Consider the following 25,900-nt stretch of genomic DNA (forward strand, 5'->3'; position numbering starts at 1 on the left):
ACACGGCCGTCATTTCCTGGACAGAGAAATAGGCCTCTCTGCCAGCTGCGTTCAGAGCAGTAGTAATTACGAAAGTCTAGAGGGAAGTGAGCAAAAGCATCAGGGACATTTAACAACCTTCACTGACCTGCAAATTATTATTTACAGTAACACAAAGAATTTCCTCTGTGGAGGCAGCGACATAGAACATATGATACATGTGTTTCGGTTGTTTGTTTTTTTACAAAATAAACCTGGATCCCCATAGGGTTCTCAGGAATCAGACAGAGAACAGAGAGAGTGACTGGGAAGGTCAGAAGGGACTTATTCTTAGGAGACAAAAGGAATGAACGTTCGCTGTTTTTATTAAATTCCTCCCAGAAACTTTATGAAGATGATGTTTGAAAATCTGAGGATCGCACTGCAAACTCTTGGGAGGCTGAGGCGGGTCTGATTCATCCGCCACCCCTTCCTGATTGAGTGCCTTTCTTGGAAATGGCAAATCTGGAGAAACCTATTGAGATTGACTAACAGGGCTTGGGGGCGAGGGGCAAGGTGCTTTAATGCTGGTCTCTTCCCACCTTGTCCCCAGGGCATAGACCATCTGGCCTGCAGCTGCCTGAGCTGTAACACTTCTGCTGACGGGGAGCTCATTACCTACCACAGCAACTCTTTTTTCTTATTACGTAGCCTCTGTTGAGCCACTGTCTGCCTCCTGTATGTTCCCCTTTCAGTTTTAGTTCCATGCTTCGGAGTGACAGAGGATAAATCTACCATGTTAATATCAAATAAGTGCTCTTACACACAACCAGCAAGTTTTTATAGGCTCACTGATTCTAAAAGGCAGAACTTGGCAACTAGCAGTTCTTGAATACAGGAGTTCCTTGACAATCATCCCAGGATATGTGTGTGGGTGTGTGTGCATGCTAAGTCACTTCAGTTGTATCCAACTCTTTGCGACACCATGGACTGTAGCCTGCCAGGCTCCTCTGTCCATGAAATTCTCCAGGCTAGAAAACTGGAGTGGGTTACCATGGCCTCCTACAGGGAATCTTCCCGACTCAGAGATTGAACTGGTGTCTCCTGCACTGGTAGACAAGTTCTTTACCACTAGCCCTACTTGGGAAGCCCCCTGTGTGTGCAGGACGGCCTACTTATTCCCAGGATCCCTGTGATGCTAGCCCCACAGGGCCCAGGGAGGACAGGGTCTGTCTCATGCACTGCCAAGTCCCTGCTCCTGGTTGGTCCCTGGCCTGTCAGAGGGGCTCCTTATTTTTTATAGAATGAGGGAGTGCTCAGCTGAGGCCAGCACTCACAGTGTCTGGCTCGTGGGCCTCAGCATGGGACTGTCCTTACTGCTATTGTCATTTGGGATGATGACTGACTTGACTAGGGGAGACCAGTGGAAGAAAAGGAGAGTGCTCTGGATCTTGGATGGAAGGATTGAGGAAGTCGGAGCCAGAGGGCATTTCCAGTGTCATTGAGGGTGGAAGGCAAGATGTGGAAGCAAGAAAGAGCAAGCTGTGTCTGGGGAAGTGAGGAGACAGGAGGGTTGGGGAGGCACTGGAAGAGGGGAGATTTGGTCCTTCCAAACCTCCCTCCACTAGTTTTCCTGAAAGTCTTCAGAAGACGTCATCCGTGTGCTTGTGTGTGCAGCGGTCCCTTCCCTTGTGGCACTTGTCAATTCCTTTCTCTGATGAGGGGGGGCGGGCTGCTGGGTCCCCCAGCTGCTGTCGGCGTTCTCTGGGGTGAGAGCGACCCCAGTCCTGTCCTCTGCTCCTACCTGCAGAAGCCTGTGCTTTCTGTCCTGCGTCTGAACGGGTGCTGGTCTGGCTCACAGTTCTGTGCTGCAGAACAAGACCCAGTGGGGGACAAAGAAAGAATCACACTCATACGAATAGACCTTGAAGCACGTCCACTCTCCTTGCTTTTCCTGCGCCACCAGACATGAAGCCAGGCACTTCTGTGGATTCTACATTTTAATCCTCAAAATTACCCTGGAAGCTAATAGAGTTATTATTCCCATTTTACAGGCAGGAATCACAACAGCAGAGGCTCAGGGAGACGAGGTAGCTGGCTTGAGTCCTCGCAGCTGGTAAAGAGTGGCTATGACTTTAAACCTGGGTCATTTGGCTCCAGGGTCCAAAACCTTGACCTTCGGGGAATGTGGCCTCCCACTTGGTTTGCACCCTAGCTCCCGTGAGATGGAGTTGCCTTAACTAACTCAGAGATGGCCAGTGCCTTCAGCAGTCTATCAGCTGGAACTCTAGATGCTACCCCATATCATGCCTGGCAGCTTGTAGAAGCTCAACAAAGAGGAAATAAATGAAGGAATAAATGCATAAGCAGAATCTCATGCTCATCTGACCCTCTCACTCCTACCTGATGGACCTGAGGTTGCCATATGGTTCCTCAACCTTCAAAATCAGAGCAATAGTATTGCCTAGATAAGGTTTCTTATAAAAACTAGGCTGAGGGACTTCCCTGGTGGTCCAGAGGTTAAGACTCCACACTTGGAACGCAAGGGTGTGGGTTTGATTCCTGGTCAGAGAACTAAGGGGTTTCTCAGGTGCACAATGATAAAGAATCCATTTGCCAATTCAGAAGGCTAAAGAACTGCAAGTTCAATCCCTGGTTTGGGAAGATGCCCTGGAGGAGGAAATGGCAACCCACTCTAGTGTTCTTGCCTGAAATAACCCCATGGTCAGAGAGCCTGGCGGGCTACAGTTCATGGGGTCACAAAGAGTCAGACACGACTGAGCCCTCACGCATCATCACTCAGGAAACTAAGATCCCACGTGCTTCAGGGTGTGGCCAAATAAATAAAAACACAATAAAAATAAATAAACAGGGACCTCCCTGGCAGTCCAGTGGTTAAGACTTTGCCTTCCATTGTGGGGGGTGGAGGTTTGATCCCTGGTCAGGAGCTAACATCCCACACGCCTCATGGCCAAAAACATAAAACAGAAACACTATTGTAACAAATTCAATAGAAACTTTCAAAAATGGTCCACACCAAAAATCTTAATAAATAAATAAAGTCCATTCATTAAAAAAAAAAAGTTCATAAAAAAAAGGCTGAGATGCTAGTGTCCATGACATAGAACTCCCATCTTGCCAGGCCTCAAGAACAACCATGCAATCTGAGTGTGGTTTTGCCCCTACCTGCTCACCAGGGCCTGCAGAGCCCACCCAATTGCCATGGGGATCCTGGGAGGACGTGTCACGTGTGCCAGGGGTGATCAGCACGTCGCATCCTCCAACTCCCTCCTCTCCCACTTGAGGCCCTCCTGATGAAGCAGCCACTGTGCCTTGGCCTCTGGAGCCACCTCCCCTGGCTGCCTGCAACCTCACGGTAGTATCGCCGTCCACGTTCGGGGCCATCTTCTCAGAAGTGGCTGGTGCTAAAGGTACTAGAGCCCTGCTGGGTTCTCTTTGAACGGGGAAGGGCTGCTCCCTCACTCTGCATCACACACTCAGTCACCCAGGGCTTGAGCAAGTGATGATCAGAGTGCCCATAACTCACCAAGTCCTTCAGCAACCCTCTCCCCCAGTCCTTGGCCCTGCACATTTGGACTGGCAGGTATGAGTGTGAGTTTGTGTGTGTGTGTGTGTGAGAGAGACTCCACGTTGTCCCCCTCCCCCAGCCCCAGCTTACCAGCCAGCCTGCTCCCTGGTCTCCTTCCCTCATGATGCTAATCAACCCATGAATATAGATGTTTGCTAGTCTTGGTTCTTCACCCTCCTCCCCACTCATCTGACAAATCCAGCCACATATGGATTCATTTTAAAGATTATCTGGGATGCCCCCCACCCCATGCACTAGCTGCAGACCTAGAATATCCATTCCTCGGCCCAGACATCAGGTGAGCCATCTGGGGGGAGAAGGGGTGAACTGAGCTTTATCAACAGGTCTGGCATGTCCAGATTTAAGGCCTGGATTTACTGTGAAGCTGATGAAGCTTAAGTTTCAGGACCTCCCTCTCCTGCTTGCATGCAAGAGGCCCTGGTGCTCATAAGTCTTTGTAAAATTGGCAAACGCAAGCTATTTTAAGGTAGTCAAGACTTCTGTCTTTTCTCCTGCACCTTTCCTCCAATACCCCCCTTCCTGTTAGGTGACATTGGAGTGGCTGTGGGCACTTCGGTGATCTGGATAAAGGGCAGTTGAGGTGGGGATACATAAGTTCAGGTTTCTTGGGGTATGTTAGTATGCGTTGTCATCATACTCACGCACGGTTAAGTTATTGCAAACCCTCCTGGTGTAGGAGCGGCAGGAATAATCCTACTACCTGATGGGTGGCCTCGATCTCCATCCTGGCCTAAAGGCTCAGGGTCAAAATCAAAATCATCTGATTCTGACTGTGTCCTAAGGCACCTGACCCTGAGAGGGTGAGACTGTGGAGGAGAAGCCAAGTATAAAGGTGTGGAGCCAGAAACCAATCTCTGGAAAGTTCTTCCCAACACCACATGTCTAAAACTGTAAGTGAAAGACTCAGATATCTCATCTCTGGAAGATCATTCCAGACAGAGATGGGAGGGGAGAGGGCAATGCCACATGTACACTAGCCCAGATCCATCTAGATGCATATAAGCATCAAACACCTGCCTGTAAGAAATTTCATCTTTCATCTCCGGGTCCGTGTGGGCTAACTCTAACTGCTGCGGCTACAGGGGTGAGGACCAGTGTGTGGACTGCGGGAGCTTCATCTAGCTACTGCTTCCCTGGGAGCCGGCCAGCCTGCCCCTAATGACACCCTCCCTCTCACCAAACTTCCTCTTCGGGGTAACGGATTTCAGAACATTTTGCAAAGAAGTTAGTGCCACCACTGGCCTTTGGAATATACCACTCAGCCAAGGCAAACAGGCTTTTCCTTTCCTTTTTTTTCCTGTAACCAAATTTGGTAGCCTGGCTTATCACTCCCTCCTGCCTTCTCGCAGCTGCAGCGTGTACTGTGGGTTTGCTACAGAGCGCTGGCTCTTGGGGGCTGATGATTTGTCGCTTGGGTCTATGTGGCAATAGAGGTGGATTCCAAGAAACACATGTTTAAGAAATTCAGGAAGGAGCAAGGAAGTGGATATGATCATTGGCTAATTGGTCTGTTAGGCCAAAAATGCCCTTCGGTGCTCACCACAGCACCGTCGCCAGTTCTTAAGTAGCGGGTGACCTCCCTTGAGGTCGTTGTGTGAATGACTGTGATAAATGGTTGGTTTGGGAAGGTTAGGGATTTTTCTCCTTTTGCTTGCTCTTTTTTTTTTTTCCTTCTTCCTTTTGGTTGTTTGAGATCTTATTGAAAATCACAAACCAGAGAGCAAACAGCTGCCAAGGTCAGTGGTGAACATTTTGAGAATCAGGTTACGGTGGCCTGTGGCTCTCTGCTCAACTTGAGTTCCCATTGCTTGGGTGATCAGTCAGAACATTCTCCTTAAAATACCCACGTACCCTTGGTTTACCAGTAGGCAAGGGGTGAAAACAGGCGGAAGGGTCAGGCTCCATAATGTGGCAGGATCTCTTTATAAGTATCTGTCTCCTCTACCCTCCCCACCTCCACCCAAACAACAATGTGTCTCTAGGAGGCGGCCACTGAATCAGATGCCGTGGAACAAAACAAATCCTAGAGGCTAAGTAAATGGTTTAGGGGGGAAATTGAACAATTTTGTAGGCAGGCTCTCGGTGTACCTCCAACAAGGGGTTCTGTGGCTGTTTGGCGTGAAGGCGCTGGCTCAGCATAACAGCATTTATGGCAGAGCATGCTGGCACTAGTGAGGTTCCCCTCTTTCGTCAAATGAAGAACGGGTAGTGAAAAAGCCTGAACCCAACGTCAAGAGTCATGCTTTCTATGTCTTGCTCCACTCCTTGCTAAACTGAAGGAACTCAGGCAAAACAGTTTCTTTCTCTGGGCCTCCCTTTCTCATCACGAGGTGATTGGGTCAATTCTTTGATGACAGGCTTTCCTTCTGTGTTTACCCAAACTCAAATCAAATATTCTTGCCACCACAAATGCTTTCAGCATTACCCTGGGGTGAGTCATAGAAAGCAAATTTCACACTGTGATCAAACACATCACATTTTCCAACATGGCATATTCTGTAGCAACTATGTTATTAATTTCTACTAAGTTGTGGTTCCAGGACACCCAAACCAAAAAGGAAAAAGCAAGAGTTGCAGAATGGATTTTGAAAAATGACTTCTACTCTAAACTGTATCACAAATAACGGCTAAAAATACATTGTGCAAAGAGGGGCTACTGTGTTAGCTTTGGAGATTAACTTAGGATCATTTGTATGTAGCACCTTTTTAATTTTTTTAATTCAATTTTTATTTTTTTTAATACTAGAAAACATTTTGTATTGGTGTATAGCCAATTAACAATGTTGTGATAAGTTTCAGGTGGACAGTGAAGGGACTCAGTCATACATATACATGTATCCATTCTCCCCCAAACCCCTCTCCCATCCAGGCTGACACATAGCATTGAGCAGAGTTCCCATAAGCACCTTTTTTATTTTAATGCAAGCATTCTTTTAATGCACTTAAAACAGTGCCTTCGTAAGAATGTTAAAATTTTCCTAAATGTCATTTACACTAACTGGCTTTGGTTTGCCCATCTGCACCTCCAAGGTGCATAAATTCTAAACTAGTGAGGTCTGAATTAATGAAATATTATCAAGGTTTACTTTTGGAATGTGTTGAATCAATTAACTAACTCTCGGAACATCATAAACGAGGGAAATAAATCTGATATGATGTAGGAGACTACATCTGAAGCAGAGATCCCTTTATCTAGCAAATGCTGGGATATATAGAGTTAAATTTAAAACAAAATGAGATTTCCTGAGGTCTTGAATGCTAATATGTACTGCATTAGCCTTGAGATGGGTAGTGTCCTTCATAACAAAATAGAATCCTTGCCAAATCTGGTATCTTAAAACAGTAATGTAGACTCCAGCTTTCTGATTAAATTCTTTGGATATTAAAATTTGGTTTGACCTAGATTTGAAGTGACTAGATATTTTTTTTCCCCCTGTAAATTTCAGGGAACTCCATATCAAGGCAGAAGGGCTGAATCTAAATCTCTCTTCTAAAGACACTCATAAAAATATACCCAGCATTAAAAGTTTCCACCCGAGGCAACGAACAAAACAAGTTGGATTCAAGCAGCAGCAACAACAGTAAAAAAAAAAAAAATTAGGAAATTCTGTAATTAGACCTCAACATGGAAATATGTTCTAAATAATTTAAGTGACTGCGGTTAAAAAAAGAACAGAAATGGCAAAGCTGTTCCATTTTTGCAAGAGCTAGTTTTCAGTTACTTTCCCTGCATTCACCAGCATCATAAAATGTTAGTGCTGGAAAGGTCACTAATGACCATCTTTTCCAGCCCCTCTTATAGAGAAAGAGGTCCAGAGAGGCAATGGAATTGAAACTGACCAGTGTCAGGAATCAATTAGTGATGGAATGCCAACTAGAACCCAGCTCATTCTGAGCTAGCACATGGCATGGCAGTGTGTCTAACAGGCACTTACTAAATGTTTGTGGGATTGAATGAAGTTACCCTTCAAGTTTTCACTGGAAACCAAATCAATCAAAAATCACCCATTTTTTTCTCAGAGGTGTCTGTTCTCCAAGACATGTTCTGCAGGTATGATTTCCTGGATTCAAGGAAAGATTTATGGAGAAGGGAGTTAAGTTGGGGCCGTTGAAGGAAGAAGTTTTTCTCTACACTGAAGTTTGGGCCAGGAGAGGAGAGAAGAAGATAAAGAGGAAAAGGTTATGCAAATGCAGTGATTTTTGCATCTTTTTTTTTTTTTTTAATAGGATTGGTAGTTTGGTCTGCATTCTCATATTTCTGAGGGAGTTAAAAGTTATTCTGGTATAGAACAAAGTGTGTGTGTGTGTGTGTGTGTGTGTGTGTGTGTGTGTTAGTTGCGCAGTGGTATCTCTTTGCAGCCTCGTGAACTGTAGCCCACCAGGCCCCTCTGTCCACAGGATTTCCCAGGCAAGAACACTGGAGTGGGTAGTTATTCCCTTCTCCAGGGGATCCTCCCAACCCAGGGATCAAACCCAGGTCCCCTGCATTGCAGGTGGGTTCTTCACCATATGAACCACCAAGGAAGCCCCAAAGAGCAAAGTAGGTACTTATTAACTGTTGAATGAATAAACATATGTTTTACTTGAAATCCCTCTGCTTTCCGGTTGCTGCTACCAATTCCACTTTTCTAAAGGAGTAGACTGAGGCTCAGACAACATCACGGTTGGCCAAAAGTGTTAAATAACTTCTTTGAATAGTTTATACTTTTCTTCTTGGCTCTCAGTGAAAGAGTTCCAGTCTTCTCATCAACTCCGTGTTCTATTATGAATTTTTTTATGTGAGCATAAAGGCAAAATATAGGCCTCTAATGGATGGCTGAAACCACAGTGAATATGAAAAATCAAAATGCCTCTGGGTTGGCAGATTCCAAATGCCATTGAACAAAGGAAATTGCATGCTCATTTGGAAAGAGAGAAAGGTGAAAATAAGCGACAGTTCAAGTGCCTTGTGATTTGCAACTGCCTTGCTTAATCCTGTTTCCAATTTAACAGCATGTTCTAAGTCAACAGAGCCCTACCTCAAAGAGACTTTGTGGGGTCTATGTAATGACAATGGTATTGAGTTCCTGGGTGCCCTTTTCTGAAGAACTCAGTATAACTCCTTTGGCATGGCCTCTTCCAATGGGAGGAGAAGAGTGAGTTTGTTTATCCCTGCATGTCTAGCCTGTGTCTCAGGGGATGACATCACCTCTCAGCAAGTAATTTAGCTAATGGAAGAGGTCAGGAAAATGACCAGTATTGCCTTTTTATGAACACCACTCCATCCCCCAAATGAGCTTTTTATGAGGGAAATGATTTGCTTATTAGGTAAAGTAAACAGAGGCACATGTCATGTTCAAAATGAGCAAGTTTGGATTAGGAGTGACACTGAGCAAAGAGCCCCGCTGGACCTCTCAGACTCTTGTGGGATGCAGAGTCGGGGGCGGTGAGATGATTCCAATTAACCTCACTGGGGAAGGGCTTGCAGTGGGACAGGTTTGAGCCACTGGTGGCCAGGCTGTTCAGCCCTGGAGAGCAGAAAGGCTGAGATGGGGAGATGGAAAGTCATCTGATGGCAGCATAACTTCACTTTTTAAACCCTGGAAACCAGACTCTGATGAAGATCTGAGAGTCTCCAGGTGAATTCTGTCTTTCTAACCACAGGGAAACTGAGGATCAGGGAGGTGTAGATGGTCGCTCAGGTCCCAGAATAATTAGCCTCTGGGGGAAGTCTTATATCCAGGCTTCTTTGTTATCATGAGAGGGGTGTGAAGGTGTCTACCATCACTCATTCTGAGCAAAACTCACCCGACTTGCAGGAAACACATCTGTCTTGGTCACTAAAGTGCTGGGCACCTAGTAGATGCTCAAGAAATATTTGAAGAATAAAAGAAAGAAACTCAGATCTGAATGTTGATCAGGACCAAAGACTGAAAGAAACAAGATTTCCAGACTATAACCAGCTTGGGCCTTGAGCTGGTTCCCAGGATGTAGGTTGAAAATTCTATTCTGGGCCTGGGCAAGGGACACAGCAAACAGAATCTGGAATCAAAATGTTGTTATGATCAAGGGTAAAAGTCAGCCACTTCCCTCTAGCTTATAGTGTGACAAGGAATAAAGGAGTCTATAGCAAATACTTGGTGGAGTGCTCAATAATTGTTAGTGGTGAAAATGATGATGGATAACGATGACAATGATGACAGACTTTATACTGTACCAAATCAAGGTCCTCAGCTTGAGGTTTCTTCCAATTTTTAATACCTTGTGTGACCAGAGCATAGTCATTGTTTTTCATAACTAGAGCTAATATAGATATATTGTTCATTAAAAGCATTTAAAAAAATATGTTGGGACTCCATCTTGGGCTTCCTTATAATTCGTGATGAGTGTAGAAGAGTAAAAAATGAGCTTCACAGAACATTCAGGATTTCCAACTGTGACTAAGTTAAAGCCTGTGACCTGTAGAGTTCCCTTTCCCACAGAGTGATCAGATTAACCTCTTTAAACGTTGTGTTTGCGCGTCACGCCTCTGCCCAAAAACCTTCAAGGGCTTGCTATCACCCACTCAGGAGCGAACAAAGAGTACCCATTCATTAGCCTGGTGCTCACAGGTGACATCAGCCTCACCGTGATTGGTCCCTATGATCTGTACGCCTAGATTCCATTTGCCATCCTCTGAACTCATCTGGCAACTTCTGCCTTCACACATTTATCCCTCCTTCCTTCCTCTTTCCCTTGCTTCCATTTTCAGCCTGTGTCTAAAACCAGTAGGAATGGCTCCCCTTCTGAACTTGGACTGTGTCTTGTTTTGGTATGCTTCGTAAAACCTGTATGTCCTTCTGCTGCCTTGCTTTGTGGTCTTTGAGATTATTTTTCACACCAAACAGTAACCTTGATGTGAAAGACTATTTCGTATCCATCTTTTTGTCCTCTTGAGTATTTTTCAGTAGTCGTGGTTAATATTTTCCTACTGAAGGAATAAAATGTGGATTGGAAAAACGTTCCAGCTTCTCACAGATCGGGGAGACTACCTGTGCATACTGTATTAATAATAAGGATTCCAACTGGAGTTTTTCCTCTGCAGTTTCCGAGCAGGAGAAGACTGCATTTCTCCCAAAGACTATATGAGTTTGATGTTTCCTCCTGTATTTGATGCACTAAAAATGGTGTAATGATCCACATTCCCAGGTATAATACGGTGAGAGAAGAAAAGTGATGCAACCCACTGATGCAACCACATTTTCCTGGGTGACCCGCCCTGGCCCCAGGGGGAAATTTTAAGTATTTTTCCCACTTGGAGTCTTCAGCTCACTGACTTTAAACACTAAGAAGCCCATGGTCCTCCCAGCAAGATACTCTTCCTATTCATTGTCACATGATTGAGCAACCATTGCAACAGCTCTGAGGGAGTATGTTCTCTATGTGCTTGTGTGAAGGATGGTGGAAACTGAGATCTTTTGACTGGAACCTGGCTATGTGAAGAGGACAGGAATGGCATGAACATGGAGCAGGATTATTCAGACATGTTTAGGCTCAGGGAGCAATCCAGGTTGATTGGAGCTTCAGGTAGAAGAAGAGTGGAAATTTGAAATGGAAGAGTGAGGTCACAGTAAAGAGGGCTTCAAAGCCAGGATTAGGCTATGAATTCCAGGCAGGGGAAGGCAGGGCATGGTGGTCAGAGGGTTTGAACTAGAGATGCAAACAGGAGGATCAACTCTTGCTCTAGAATTTAACCTGTGCGATTTTTTTTTTAATAAAGTGGAGATATTCCCACTTTACTAAAATCATCATGCAGATTAAACTATATAGCATATGTGAAACAACTCTGTGACATGTGAATGGTAAATGAATTTGGCAAATTATTGGTCCCATTTCCATAAAAGGTAAGAGGATAGATTCTGCTAACTGTACAATAATCGACACGGTAGGGTTCTTGGGTGAGATTCTAGATCAAACGATTGAGAACTTGGTTTGTGGCTTACAAGCATGAAATAAAGAAGTTGTCATGTCCAGGAAGCAGCTTGGGTTCCCTAAGCAACCTTCTTGCAGGCACAATACCATTCCTTTTGGTGTGAGTGTTGCTCAGAAAATGCAGCAGAAGTAGCATATCAGAATTTCAGTGAGGCAACTTTGCAAGATTCTTCCTCATAATAGGCTGACGAAGAAGATTGAAGGGGTGAGGAGGAGTGCACACTGGCTGGTTTGAAAACAGGCCCTCCAAAGTGATGAAATCCATCAAAGTGATGTCAAACTGCAGATGGTTCCTAAGTGCCATGCTACCCACTGAGCTCAGCACTTTCAGAAAAGAACTTAGAAGAACATATAAAAGGTTTGCTTATCAAATACGCAAATAGAAAAGGCCCTGGAAGGAATATAAATGTTAAGTAATAGGACGTAGGATTTTTTAAAACTCTATTGTTTAGAGACTGCTACAGTATTACGTTTATTTTGACAATAAACACTGTTTATTTCATGATGAGCTTTCAGAACAGTATTATCCATGCGTCCAAATTACAAACACACTCTTCTCTCTCTGCTTCCTGAATGTCTATGAATATTCTGCTTCCCTGGCACAGAACCAGCCCCATAAGAATGGAACAAAGACAGAGCACTCCTTCTAAAAGACCAAGCTGTAAAATTAGCAAAGGAATAAAAAACAGCTGGCGAAATATGATAGCTGTTATTCTGAGTCCATGAACCTGAAAAGATAGTTTATTTTAGAAGACAAACAAAATCTGCCTTCTGTTTGATCTGGGACAGCATCCACCGTCAGAAGCCGTCCGTTTGTATTTAGTTACTCAGGAGGTTTGGGACAAGCCGTACAGCACTGTAAACAGAGAACAGAAAGGATCGGTTTCCATCTTAATTTGACAGTAAACAGTACTAATTTGACGCTGCAGCTGTTTATCGATACCCAGGGAAAAAAAGAAGCTGCAATTCAATAGAGAGAACAGTAGCCAGTGTGTTGGGGCCGAATTGTTCCTAAGATGGCAGGAGCCAGGCTGTCTTGAATCTCTGCATGTTAGGAGAACACAATGTAAATTGCCACATGATGTGGTTTGCATCTGTCAGCAGGGCCAGCAGTGGGGACGTGTAGCTTTTAGCCTTCAGAGAGGGCTCTCGCTTGTGGCTTCACCTAGACTTGTCTTAGCCCCTACCAATGGATTCCCTGTCAATCACTTAATGTTTTATAGAAAAGAGTTCTGACCCCAGGGAAGATTCTTCATTCAGTCACTCACTTATTTGACAAATGTTTATTAAGTACTTACTGTGTGCCAAACTCTGGGCTACGTATTGGCATTGAAAAGACGAAAGAGCTATACAGATAATTGCAAACAAATAGTGAAGACCGTATAAGGAAAGCACAGTAATAAACGTGCACACTGATTAATCAAAGAATCTGGTTAGTTGAGTTCTTGCTATGAGTCATCTTGAGTTGGTCATACAGAAGTAGGCTTTGGTATCATAGATTGGATTTGAAAGTTATCACCAATATAGCTCATTTTGCCTTCCTTCCTTCACTCATTCATGTGTTATATTTTGGGTGATTCTGACAAAGACAAATACACCAGACACCTTGTGAGTAATTTTCACACACTAGCTCAGTTAATCCTCAAAACCACATAATAAGGTAGACTGTTTTCATCATCCATTTGGCCAATAAAGAAATTATGGTGCGGCTACTATGGAGAACAGTATGGAAGTTCCTTTAAAAATGAAAAATAGAGTTACCATATGATCCTACAGTCCTACCTCTGGGTATATATCTAGAAAAGATGAGAATCTGATTTGGAAAAATCCATACACCCCAAAGTTCAATCCAAATGTGCATTGATGAATAGATAAAGATGTGGTATGTGTATATATATGTATACCTGTTTGCATATGTACATATATATACAAATGTAATGGAATATTGTTTTTGTTTAGTCACTCAGCTGTGTCTGCCTCTTTTGTGACCCCCTGGACTCTAGCCCACCCCATCACTTTTTAAAAAGTTGAAGCTATGAAGTCCATGGTTTGCTATTTCCTTCTCCAGCAGATCTTCCCGACCTAGGGACCCAACCCATGTTTGCTGCATTACAGATGGATTCTCTACTGTTGAACCACCAGGGAAGCCCCAGTGGAATATTGAAAGTGAAACTGTTAGTTGCTCAGTCATATTCAACTCTTTGCAACCCCATGGACTGTAACCTGTCAGGCTCCTCTATCCATGGAATTCTTCAGGCAAGTATACTGGAGTGGGTAGTCATTCCCTTCTCCAGGGGATCTTCCTGACTCAGGGATCGAACTCAGGTCTCCTGCATTGCAGGCAGATTCTTTACCATCTGAGCCACTAGGGAAGCCCCAATAGACTATGTCAGCCATAAAAAAAGGATGAAATAATGCCATTTGCAACAACATGGATGAACCTAGAGATGATTATACTCAGTCAGACAGAGAAAGACAAGTATTATGTGATATTACCTACATGGGGACTCTTAAAAAAAATGATACAAATGAACTTATTTACAAAACAGAAACACTCACAAATATAGAAAACAAATTTATGGCAACTAAAGGGGAAAGGTGGAGAAGCAATAAATTAGGAGTGTGAGATTGCAAGGTCCTATTGTATAGCACAAGGGATTATATTCAATATCTTGTAATAATCTATAATGGAAAAGAATTTGAAATATACATACGTATGTATGTATATATATATATATATATATATATATATATATATACCTGAATCATTTTGTTGTAAACCTGAAACTAATACAAGGCTATAAATCAACTATACTTACTTGAATAAAAAGTTGTTTGTTTTGGAAAAAGAAGAAGCTATGATGCAGATGTTGGGTTTCTTGCCTGTGGTTATGCAGCTACTACATGGAGAAGTCAGGCACAGAATTCTAGTTCTGTGAACTCTAAATTCCATCATCTTTATGATAATGCTCCCCCTTAAGGTACTCAGAGGTTAAGAATCCCAGTGGTTCATCATGTTCATCAATTACCTTTGTCATATATTTTTGGAAAATCATAGGTTTTCCAATAAAGACAACATTTATTCTAGTACTCTATGATAATTTACATCTCAGACCTGTTCATAGAATATTAAACTGCCTCCTTGAGAGGACGCTCAGAGTCTCCTGCTTAGAATAAACAGGGTATTGGACTTGAAAAAATATATTTGTTGACCACTTACTATGCACCAGGAATGAACGTGGGCTTTGTCATTACAGACAGTCACAAATCCAAGCAAGACATTGTCCCTGTGACATTATCCTGGGTCTTTACCAGGAAGTTTCCTGCCTTCCCATACCAAATTTAAAACAAACAAAATTCCACAGGATTTCAAATAATTCAGAAGATATTGACCACTTACTGTCAACCCAGAGAAAATGAACAGTTATTAGAAGAAAAGAAATCCTGTGATAGGTTCAGTTTAGTAGGAATATGCAATTTTACCACTTATATCTTAATTTATGTTCCTTTCAGATGCAACTGAATCTCTGTCATTAGGTCATAGCTGGTCTGGCCAAATAAAGCATTCTATTTAGAAAATGGAACACTTGCTGCAGCCAGCGTCTCTCTATTTCACTTTTTAAAAAGCTGAAGCAATGAACTTGTGACTTCCGGACAATTTCATGCGGTTGGTTTGCCTATGTCCTGATTAACAGTAACTGTCAGCATTGGAAATCCGGATGGTAAAGGAGAGGGCATGTGAAGTTTATAAAGTAGCAGACTGGCTCCTTTATCTTATGTGATTTGTGTAGGACACCCATTTGCTCATTTTAATTTTATTATTTGACCTACAGGATCTTAGCTCCCTAAGGGATTGAACCCAAGGCCTAGGTAGTGGAAGTGGTGAGCTCCAACCACTGGACCACCGGGGAAGTTCCAAGACACCCATTTCTTGAGCACAAAAACATGTGAGAGTGTATTTCTGAACATCCTTATAGGGAAATAAGCTGTGAAACGCATTTAGGCTGATTTTGTACCAAGATTCTATTCTACATCACTCATCTGCACGCTGAGGTTTTTCTGGGTCATTTGTTGTTATTTTCCTCTTTATGCAGAGAGTTTGGAGCATTCAGTGCAAGTAATAGTTCCATCAATACATAAAACAGAATCTTCTAGTGATCTATAACCTGGGAGACGCTCAGGCTGTCTCAGTGCCAGCAGCCCAGCGCTCTGACTCCACTGCCCTTAAAGAATTTCAGAGATGAGACCTCTTAGGACCGGCTAATTAAGTGGTTCAGAGACACCAGCAGAAACCCACGTGCTTCCCATCTCTCTGCTCTGCCATCCCACAAGAGTTAGCATCATGCTCAAGCATATCCCCCTATGACAGCAAGGTATTTTCAGGGGTAGGACCCATATCATATCCCAACAGGCCATGTCCAGGGGTAGAAAATATTAGTTTTTCCTTATGCCTCTTTGTAAAATCAGGCAAATCTTTTCCCCAAGCCCCCAGAGGACCTGATCTCACATCCCAGAGGTCCGGATTGTGTTACATGCCCTGACCAGTCAGGCGTTGTGTTACAGGTCCTGACTTCCACCAGTCACAGGCAGGAGGAATGGAGCTGCCTTCGTGAGCTCAGACCAACCAGAGCACATCCCCTCAAGGGCAGGACTGTGGGGAAGAGGCAAAACCTGAACAGAGTTGGGGTTGTATTATCAAGAAGTTTGGGTGAGTGGCTGTTAGTTAGGCAACAAAGAGTGTCTGCTAGAAGGGTCGTGGCTGCTCTGTCTGACCTTCAACAGCCTTGTGTAGAAAGCAAGGCATGACATGGGACTTCCCTTGTGGTCCAGTGGCGAAGACCCTGCACTCCCAATGCAAGAGGCCTGAATTTGATCCCTGGTGAGGGAACTAGATCTTACATGCTGTAAGGAAAGATTCCGTGTGCCACAACTAAGACACAGCACAGCTAAATTTAATTAATTAAGAAAAGAGAAAGCTAGGCATGACAATCCCCAACAAACAGAATAGAAAATTGAACATTTTAGTTCTTTGCTCAAGATACTTGGAATGAAATGGCAAAGTTAAGATTCCAGCCAAAGTCTTCAGTCCCAAGTCTGTTGTTCTTTGCATTACTGGTTTCCTTGGTCTTGAGACAGTCCATGGATTTTCATCCCTCTAGTGCTTACTACTACCTTTCCTGGTGCCTGAACTCAGCTAAGATTTGTCTTCTGACAATGATGGATGAGCAGCCAACATTCAGAGAACACTTGCTGTGTCAGGCACTGTGCTAAAAACCTTACTCTGCTGGTCTCACAAAACCCCAAATCATACAACCAGTGTGAGGAACTGAGGCTTGATCCTGACCAATCAGTCCTAGAATCATGTTTTCAGTCATTACACTTCCAGGGAAGGGACTGTCTATTGTCAAGGCTTCAGAGGGCTGGTGTGAAGTTAATTCAACACCGGACAAACCAGAGAGAACTTGTGAATGGAAATTGACTTAGAAGGGTAGGTCACATGCTCTTGGAGACCACTGTCACCTGGGACAGTGGAAGAGTCCCTGCATCTAGTCCACTTACTCCCACTTACAGAGTATTAGACCTTGGGGGAAAAAATTCCGACTGAGCCTCAGTTTTCTTATTGGCAAAATGGGAATAAAAGGTAATTCCTACATCACAACTTTGTTATTGCCAAGATTAAGGAAGAATCTAAACAGAAATACTCTGTAAATTATAGAACATTCTGAAGTTTATTGGTTAGTAATCATCATGACTCTTGGCATCACCTGCTTTCAGAGAGCAGAGTATTCCATGCACATGACTCATCACTACCCTCGAGATGGATAGGGGGTTAAGAGACGAGAACTGTGATGTATGGTTGAGTCCCTTTGCTGTCCACCTAAAACTATCACAACATTGCTAACTAGCAATACTCCAATATAAAGTAAAAAGTTAAAATATGTGTGCCTGCTCAGTCACTCAGTTGTGTCTGACTCTTTGTGACCCCATGGACAGAGGAGACTGGTAGGGACCCGTCAGGCGGTTGCCACTTCCTATTCCAGGAGATCTTCCAGAACTGAGGATCAAACCCACCTCTCCTGCCTTGGCAGGCAGATTCTTTACCACTATGGTCTCCTGGGAAGCCCTAAAATAAAATAATATGGGAAAAAAGAGAACTGTGGAGTGCTACAGTCTTGCAGATAGCTGGGGACAGTCAGCTTCATCTTTCCCTAGGGCTGTGCTAATCTCTATAAGAAGTCACCCTCTACCACCCCTCCCATCCTCCTGAGATGTCTTCCACACCTCTCCTGCTGTTCCCCACATGCCTCACCTCTTGCCCTCAGAATTATTTAATGCCCCTCTCCATCATGTGGTTTTTCAAGTAGGTGGCAGAGACGGGTAAGATTGTAAATGACACTAACAAAATTGCTGAATACACGTAAATCATAATGTAGATAAACTGCTGTAGATGGCCCAGGTCCTGTATTAGCCAAGCTTTTGATTATTGGAGCTGATTTTATGTGTGCTGCAGCAGACGTGGGCCAGACCAGAGAGAGTCAGCCTCTCTGGAGCAGGATGACATAGACCCACAATATACTGTATTTGGAAAAGACCCTGACAATCACCTAACCCTCATGTTCCCAATGTTAATGGATGTGACTAAGAAAGAGATTTGTTTAGCCAATAAGTCATGTCTGACTCTTTTGTGACCCCATGGACTGCAGCCTATCATGTTCCTCTGTTCTTGGGATTTCCCTGGCAAGAATTCTGAAGTGGGTTGCCATTTCTTTCTCCAGGAGATCTTCCCAACCCAGGGATCGAACCTTCATCTTCTGCATTGGCAGGCAGATTCTTTACCACTGAATCATCAGGGAAGCCCAAAATGCTACCTAGCATCTGCTGATTCACATTCAATCCATACCCAAGTATGGTCCTCAAACATGGAGGTAAACAAGCTTCTTTATTCATGGTTGGCTTTTTGAAGTCTTTAATAGACTAATACATATTATGGATGTCTAAGGTGTGATTTCCCAGAATAAGCTGACTATACTTTTTTCTTTTTCATGGAGCATTTGATGAAACCAGTTTCCCCTCATTGTTGCTATTGTTCAGTTGCTAAGTCATGTCCTACTCTGTGACTTCATAGACTGCAACAGGCCAGGCTTCCCTGTCCTTAACTATTTCCCAGAGTTTGCTCAAACTCATGACCCCTGAGCTGGTGATGCCATCCAACCATCTCACCCTCTGTCACCCTTTTCTCCTCCTGCCATAAATCCTACCCAGCATCAGGGTCTTTTCCAATGAGTAGGCTCCTCCCCTCAGGTGGCCAAAGTATTGACACGTTAGCATCAGTCCTTCCAATGAATATTCAGGGTTGATTTCCTTTAGGATTGATTGGTTTGATCTCCTTGCAGCTCAAGAGACTCTCAAGAGTCTTTTCCAGCACCACAGTTTGAAAGCATCACTTCTTTGGGGCTCAGCCTTCCTTATGGTTCAACTCTCACATCCATACTTGACTACTGGAAAAACCATAGCTTTGACTCTAAGGACCTTTGTAGGCAAAGTGATGTCACTGCTTTTCAATATACTATCTAGGTTTGTCGTAGCTTTTTTCCCTAGGACACTTAATAAAACCCACCATATTATTTTATATTTGAGGAAACAGGTTTCCAAAAGTTCACTGAGTTACTTAGGGCTTCAGACTGGCTGGAGGAAGACATAGGCTCCTGGTTTATCACACTGCATAGATCGCTCTCAACCTTGAGGAACATCAGCTTTCCCTGGAGGGTTTGTAAGAAACAGATTCCTAGGTCCCACCCCTGAGTTTTTGATTCGGTAGGTCTAGGGAGGGGTCTGATAACTTGCATTTCTAATGGGATCCCAGGTGATGCCCACGTTGTTGGTGTGGGGATCTCACTTGAAGAACCTCTAGTTCGTACTCCCTGGCTGTGTTAGATGTATCTGCTTTCTCATCCGAGCAGAGGTGTGACTTTCTGGATGCTGAAGCAGCTTTCAACCCAGGTAGAGCAAACACTTGCCCTTGTGACTTACGGCTTAGGGGACCCTGGCAGACCAGCTCATCCGTCCACAAAGACTCCACTCTTCCTGAACTTCATCTCTTCTCTTCACCCTCCCCTTCAACCCTACCAATGGGAGATTCCATCACCATGGTTCTTTGCTTCTTCTTGTCATAAATTGCTTTTTGATATTGTAAATGCTCTAGGAAAGATTGAGGAAGATCATCAGTCATTCAGATATAAGGTTTAATTAAATCAGGCTCCCCTTTGACTTGGTGGGGAATACTTTCATCAGAGAAAGGGGATTTTTGATTGGTTTGGAGAAATTACAGGAGGAAGACCTATTTCTAAAGGCAGAAGGTGAACTTTAAAACGGGCTGCTGATGCCTGGTTGGTGCGCCAAGCCGTGTGCCATGTACAGGCCATGTGTAGTTTTGGGCTGAGCTGTTCCTTCTTGGAAGAGGGCATGGCAACCCACTCCAGTATTCTTGCCTGGAGAGTCCCATGGACAGAGGAGCCTGGCAGGCAACAGTCCATAAGGTTGCAAAGAGTCAGACTCGACTGAAGTGACTCAGCAAGCTCCTTCTTGCAATGAGGAGTTACTGAACCTGGGTTGGGGGAGGAGGGGGAGAGATGCAGATTTTCCTCTTTAATCACAAAGGCTTGTTCTCATTCAAATACGGGAGTCTATGATCTAGGGGTAGACAGGATTGACTCCTAGAGCACTTGCAGAGCAAGACACTCTTCCGGAGCAATACCCCAGGATCTGGTGAAGGACTCTGAGCGCTGGGTGGTCTGTGTCCTGTGTTCGTGGGGATGCCTGCTGGCTTTGCTGAATTCTATTTACTGAAGAGCCTTGGCTTTATTCCCTTGGACTGTAACAAAGGCCACTCAGCCTCCATCTCCAGTTTCCTCACTCTGAATCTCCTCTTTTTCCTCTTGTCCTCCTCTCCCTTTCTCTCTGTTTCTAGTCTCTTGGTCTCTCTCTTCACGAAGGGAAATGTGAAGAAATTTCTCTGGACTGAAGATCTAAATTGCCAGCACCGGAACTACAACCGGGCCCATTTCCAAGAGGCGCCAGTTGCAGAGAATTCCACCAAAACGGCGCCTTCTCAGAGTCTAGATACCATGGGGACTCTGGTCAGAACCTTCCAGAGTCCCTGCACCTAACTAGCTAGGGAGAATGAGGATGGGGTGAGCGTAGGGGTGGGCCAAGGAAGAGTAGAGACCCCCTTCAACAGGTCCAATACCAGGGACAGTTCCAGTTCCCTTTCATCTCATTTTCTGCTTCTTCAGGGCAACAGGCAGCTCTTCAAAATAGCAGATGGGATTTCAGACCCTGGCATGCCGGTTGGGGAAATACTCGAGGTCAAAGATTTGGGGCTACCCATGGCTTCCCTGGTGGCTTAGATGTAAACAATCTGCCTGGGATAAAGATTCTATCCCTGGGTCAGGAAGATCCCCTAGAGAAGGGAATGGCTATCCACTCCAGTATTCTTGGCTGGAAAATCCTGTGGACAGAGGAGCCTGGTGGTCTACAGTCCATAGAGTCACAAAGAGTCAGATACAACCGAGCAATTAACACACTCATAGTTTTGGGGGGACCTCTCTTACACTGTATCTAGGACAGTGATCTCTGGAGGACAATCAGCATCTGCCACCCCAGTCGCTGAGCCTTCTGAATCCCTTAAAAGGGTCTCAAAGCCATCTTCTCTCTGCATTCCTGTCTTTTGTTCCTGAGACACAGTGCCGTGTGCAGCAAGGACCAACAGCCGTGGAGAAGTGTGGAAATCATTTACTACAAGTCTCCCAGAGGAATGCAGAACTTCGGATCAAAGTTAGAATGGACCCGTCAGGCAGTATTTATCCTCCCCTTTCTGAGTTCTGATGACTGACATTGTTCTGTTTTTATTACTGGCCCTTGGAAGCAATTGTTTTAGAAAAATATTGTCTAGACCTGAAATTGAGTGAATATGACATTAATTATAGAGGCTTTCCTCTGTGTGTCTCATTGCCAGCTGTGTTCTCTGCTCGGGAGCCACTGGGGGCTTCCAGAGAGATGTTGATGGTGAAGGGAAGGAGCCGCGGAGTGGAGGACCTGCTGTTGGCCAGGTTTTGAGCTGCATCTTTAATACTGGTTCCTTCATTTCACCTTCAGGAGGACCCTATGAAGTTGGCACCAATTTCCCTGTTTGACAGATTAAAAAAAAAAAAACACAAAACTGAATTTCAGGGACATTCGGTATTATGTTCAGGAGCACATAGGGCAAAAAAAGTGATGTCGGGATTCAGATCCAGGTCAAGCAAGCTCTGCAGTTTATGTCCTTCCATACATAGCTCAGTTGGTAAAGAATCTTCCTGCAATGCAGGAGACCCTGGTTCGATTCCTGGGTTGGGAAGATCTCCTGGAGAAGGGATAGGCTGCCCACTCCAGTATTCTTGGGCTTCCCTTGTGGCTCAGCTGGTAAAGAATCTGCTCACAATGCTAGAGACCTGGGTTTGATCCCTGGGTTAGGAAGATCTCCTGGTGAAGGGAAAGGCTCCCCACTCCAGTATTCTGGCCTAGAGAAATCCATGGACTTCGTAGTCCATCGGATTGCAAAGAGTCAGACTCGAATGGGCGACTTTCACTTTCATCCCACTTAGACCGTTGTAGCAAGGCAGCTTGAGATGAGACATGAGACATCCATAATGTAACAGTCATGGATTCACTTGAAGTGATCATTTGTATAGATTTTTGAGGAAAGATTTTTCAGCTGAGAATCATAATGTTTTACTAGGTCATGGCATTTATGTAGTGGGTTATAATGGTTGGCATTAAAAGAGAAATGAAAGAAAATCTGTGTTTTAATTACACACGAGTGTGTGTAAGTTTGCATTTATGGGCCTAAAACAGAATTGATTTAGAGGCCTATAAGGATATACAATTTATTATAAATTACTAATTTTAAAAAGCAGACCATAAACATCACAAAATCTAGAAGACAACATGGTATTTTTGCTAATTAATTGTTTGATGCACTTTTTAATGCTATTTTTCCTATATGTGTTGGCTGCATACTCTTTGATCATTTATTTATATAATTGCTTTGTTGTAATATCATTTCCTTCAGAAAGAGATATTTTCTTTCTTTTGAAGCATAATTTACAATGTTGTATAAGCTTCAACAGGCTTCCCAGGTGGCACAGTGGTAAAGAATCTGCCTGCCAATGCAGGAGACACAAGAAATGCAGGTTTGATCCCTGGGTCAGGAAGATCCCCTGGAGAAGGAAATAGCAACCCACTCTAGTTTTCTTGCCTGGAAAATTCAGTGGACAGGGAAGCCTGGTGGGTTACAGTCCATGAGGTCACAAAGAGTGGAACACGACTGGGCACACACACACACACACACATAAATTTCAAGTGTGCAGCAAAGTGATTCAGTCATATACACATATACTATTTTCAAATTACTTTCCATTATAGGTTATTATAAGAGAAATAGATATTTTGGCCTTTTTCAGTGTGGTTGGTTAAAAAAATTTAATATTGACAGAAAAGTCTTTTGTAGAATCAAAACTTGTAACTGTTATTTGATATTTGATCAAACTGTCATTTGATATTAAGACTGTTTTCATATTTGGGGGGAAAAATCTATCAAGTTTTTTTCATATATGTACTGTAAACCTGGGTAGAATTTCCCATAGACTAGCTTCTGGCTTCCCTCATTTCAAAACTTTTTCTCCCCCACAACCACACACTTTCAATGATGGGGGCCACAGGACACATCTCTACTGTGCTAGGATGGCTAAGGTGGTACTTTTATGTCACACCAACAGTGAGCTGATGCCGTGGGCAGTTGGAAGAATCCTGAGAGTTATTCCTATCTTGGGAGGACTGACTGGCAAACACTTAACCTAAAGAGGAGCGGCTATGAGGTTGCATCTGTCTGTCTCTCTATCCACGTTCTCATTAAACAAAACTAAGTATATCCCCAATCCTCTGTCTCAGCTTCTACTTAGTGTGATCCATGAGATGCCCCCTTGCCTTCCATCACTACCCAAGATATGGAGATTAGAAAGAAGGAAAGCTGGAATGGAAAGACACAATAGCTTCTATCTCTTATTTTTACAGATGTTATAAAAACATCTAGCCATGTGAACACACCACTAGGGTGCCTCCCATGGTCTTGTGCAAGTGACTGACATGAAGCTTAAATGGCACTAGCTTCATGGAAAATCTTTCCTCCGTAGGGGAGGAGAATGGTATTACTAATGGATATATGCTTTTTCCCCTAAGGTGTGCTAAGGTTACAGAAAGATTGAGAGCTAGAGTTTGGGAATCGATAAAATACCAATCTTGGTGTTCTGTAGCTGGTGCTCTTTTTAGTACAAGAGTTGTCTAACCTTTTCTGTAAATATAGTAAATAGTTTACCCTTTATGGGCCATGCAGTCTCAATGGCAACAACTTAACTCTGTCTTCCTAGTGTAAAAGCAGTCCTCTATAATACATATATAATAGTATGGCTTTGTTCCAATACAACTTTATTTAAAAAAAAAAAAAAAGGAGCAGTTTGCTGACCCTTGGTAGGGCAGCACCCTTGAAGCGGGGAGTATGCCTTATCCTGCTACCATGTCTTTATTGGTGTTCACCATCTTCTGGTGACTTCAGGACAGGAAGGATTGGAAAGAAGAGAGATGACTTGTTCAAGGGACAAGATTAAGCACATTTTAGGGACACAGATTTGATTTTCTGCTTCCTCCTGCCATTTTAAACTCAAACATACTCTTAACTCATAGAACCAGACTTGTAGTTCTCAAGGCTAACCTGGATCACCTCCCCAGATTTAACTGAAATATGTGGTCAAATTTGGTTTTGTCTATTTTTTGAGGTTTAAAGGACCCCAGGAACCTTCTGGCACTGAACCTTATCACCCAGACCCAGCACTGTTGGTCCATGTCTATTTCCACAGCATCTGTGTTAGCACTGTGTGGGCGTGTGTTAGCCCCTCAGTCCTCATGGACTGTAGCCCATCAGGCTCCTCTGTCCATGGAATTCTCCAGGCAAGAATACTGGAGTGGGTTGTCATGATCTCCTCCAGGGGATCTTCCCAACCCAAGGATTGAACCCCAGTCTCCTGCATTGCAGGCAGATTTTTTTTATGATCTAAACCCCGGTGCAAGTGAGGGAAGCCCCTGTGTTAACATTACCAACATCTAAATTTACCTGATCAGAATATTAGAATGATTGAGGTAAAGTTTCTGTAATTATCTTCTTCAGGAGACTCTTTAAAGGAAAAACACAGAACTATTTTTCTTCTTCTTTTTTTTTCTTGCTTTAGAAACTTCAAACTATTTCACCAAATCACTATGATTATTGTATACTTCAGAGTTAAAATTAGGAATAAATTTTAGTATTACTTTCCCGCTTTCTTCTCTTCCCTCTCATTTTAACCGAGTTACAAGAAAGGACTTGATTAAATAAAGTGAAAGACATCATGTTGTAATTTAAAGCATTTTGGATTTCAGTTTTCCTCATATATACATTCTCCTTATTATATTATATTTCCACTCCCCCCAATTAGATGTTTAGCATCAGTAACAGATACTTATGCTACATATAACATACATTTATGGGATAATACCCAATATTAGCCCAGAGAGTTAACTAATTTTCAATGCAAATAGTATAAAATATTTTATTTAACCCTCCAGATATGAGTGGTTCTGTTTACCAGCCCCACCAAGAAAAATGAATTACATTTCATTTATATTTCATTAATGGCAAAAACAGCAAGTCTTGACTAATGGAAAATTAGTTCATTAGAGAAAGTTAATGATGATAACTTTTACAATTGCAAAGTACTTTGATTTTGTTCTTTTTTTTTTTCTTTTTTGGAAATCACTTTCTGGAAATTATTTGAGAATATATTATTTTCTTATTTGAATGGTACAGGATCTATCAAAAGAAATGGGTCCACAGTTAAACTTCTGATAAATGATCAGTGTTGTGTTAGTCACTCAGTCATGTCTGAGTCTTTGAGACTCCATGGACTGTAACTTGGCAGGCACCTCTGTCCATAGGATTTTCAGGCAAGAATACTGGAGTGGTTTGCCATTTTCTCCTCCAAGTGATTGTCCCGACCCAGGGATCAAACCCAGGTCTCCCACATTACAGGCAGATTCTTTAGTGTCTGAGCCGCAAGGAATCCTGATAAATGGTCAGGTTGGGATTATTTATCCAATTGGTACCCTGTTCAAAATATTCACCCATGGTGAGTGAGTTAGGCTTCAATGTTGACTTTCTGATAGCATGGGGTAGTGATGGGTAAAGAGCAGGGTTTCTGAGTCACCCTGAAATATATTAGCATCCTGTCCTTGCCGCTCTGATAGTGTGAATTTGGG

The sequence above is a fragment of the Muntiacus reevesi genome, chromosome 20, assembly GCF_963930625.1.
Source record: "Muntiacus reevesi chromosome 20, mMunRee1.1, whole genome shotgun sequence".
Lineage (NCBI taxonomy): Eukaryota > Metazoa > Chordata > Mammalia > Artiodactyla > Cervidae > Muntiacus > Muntiacus reevesi.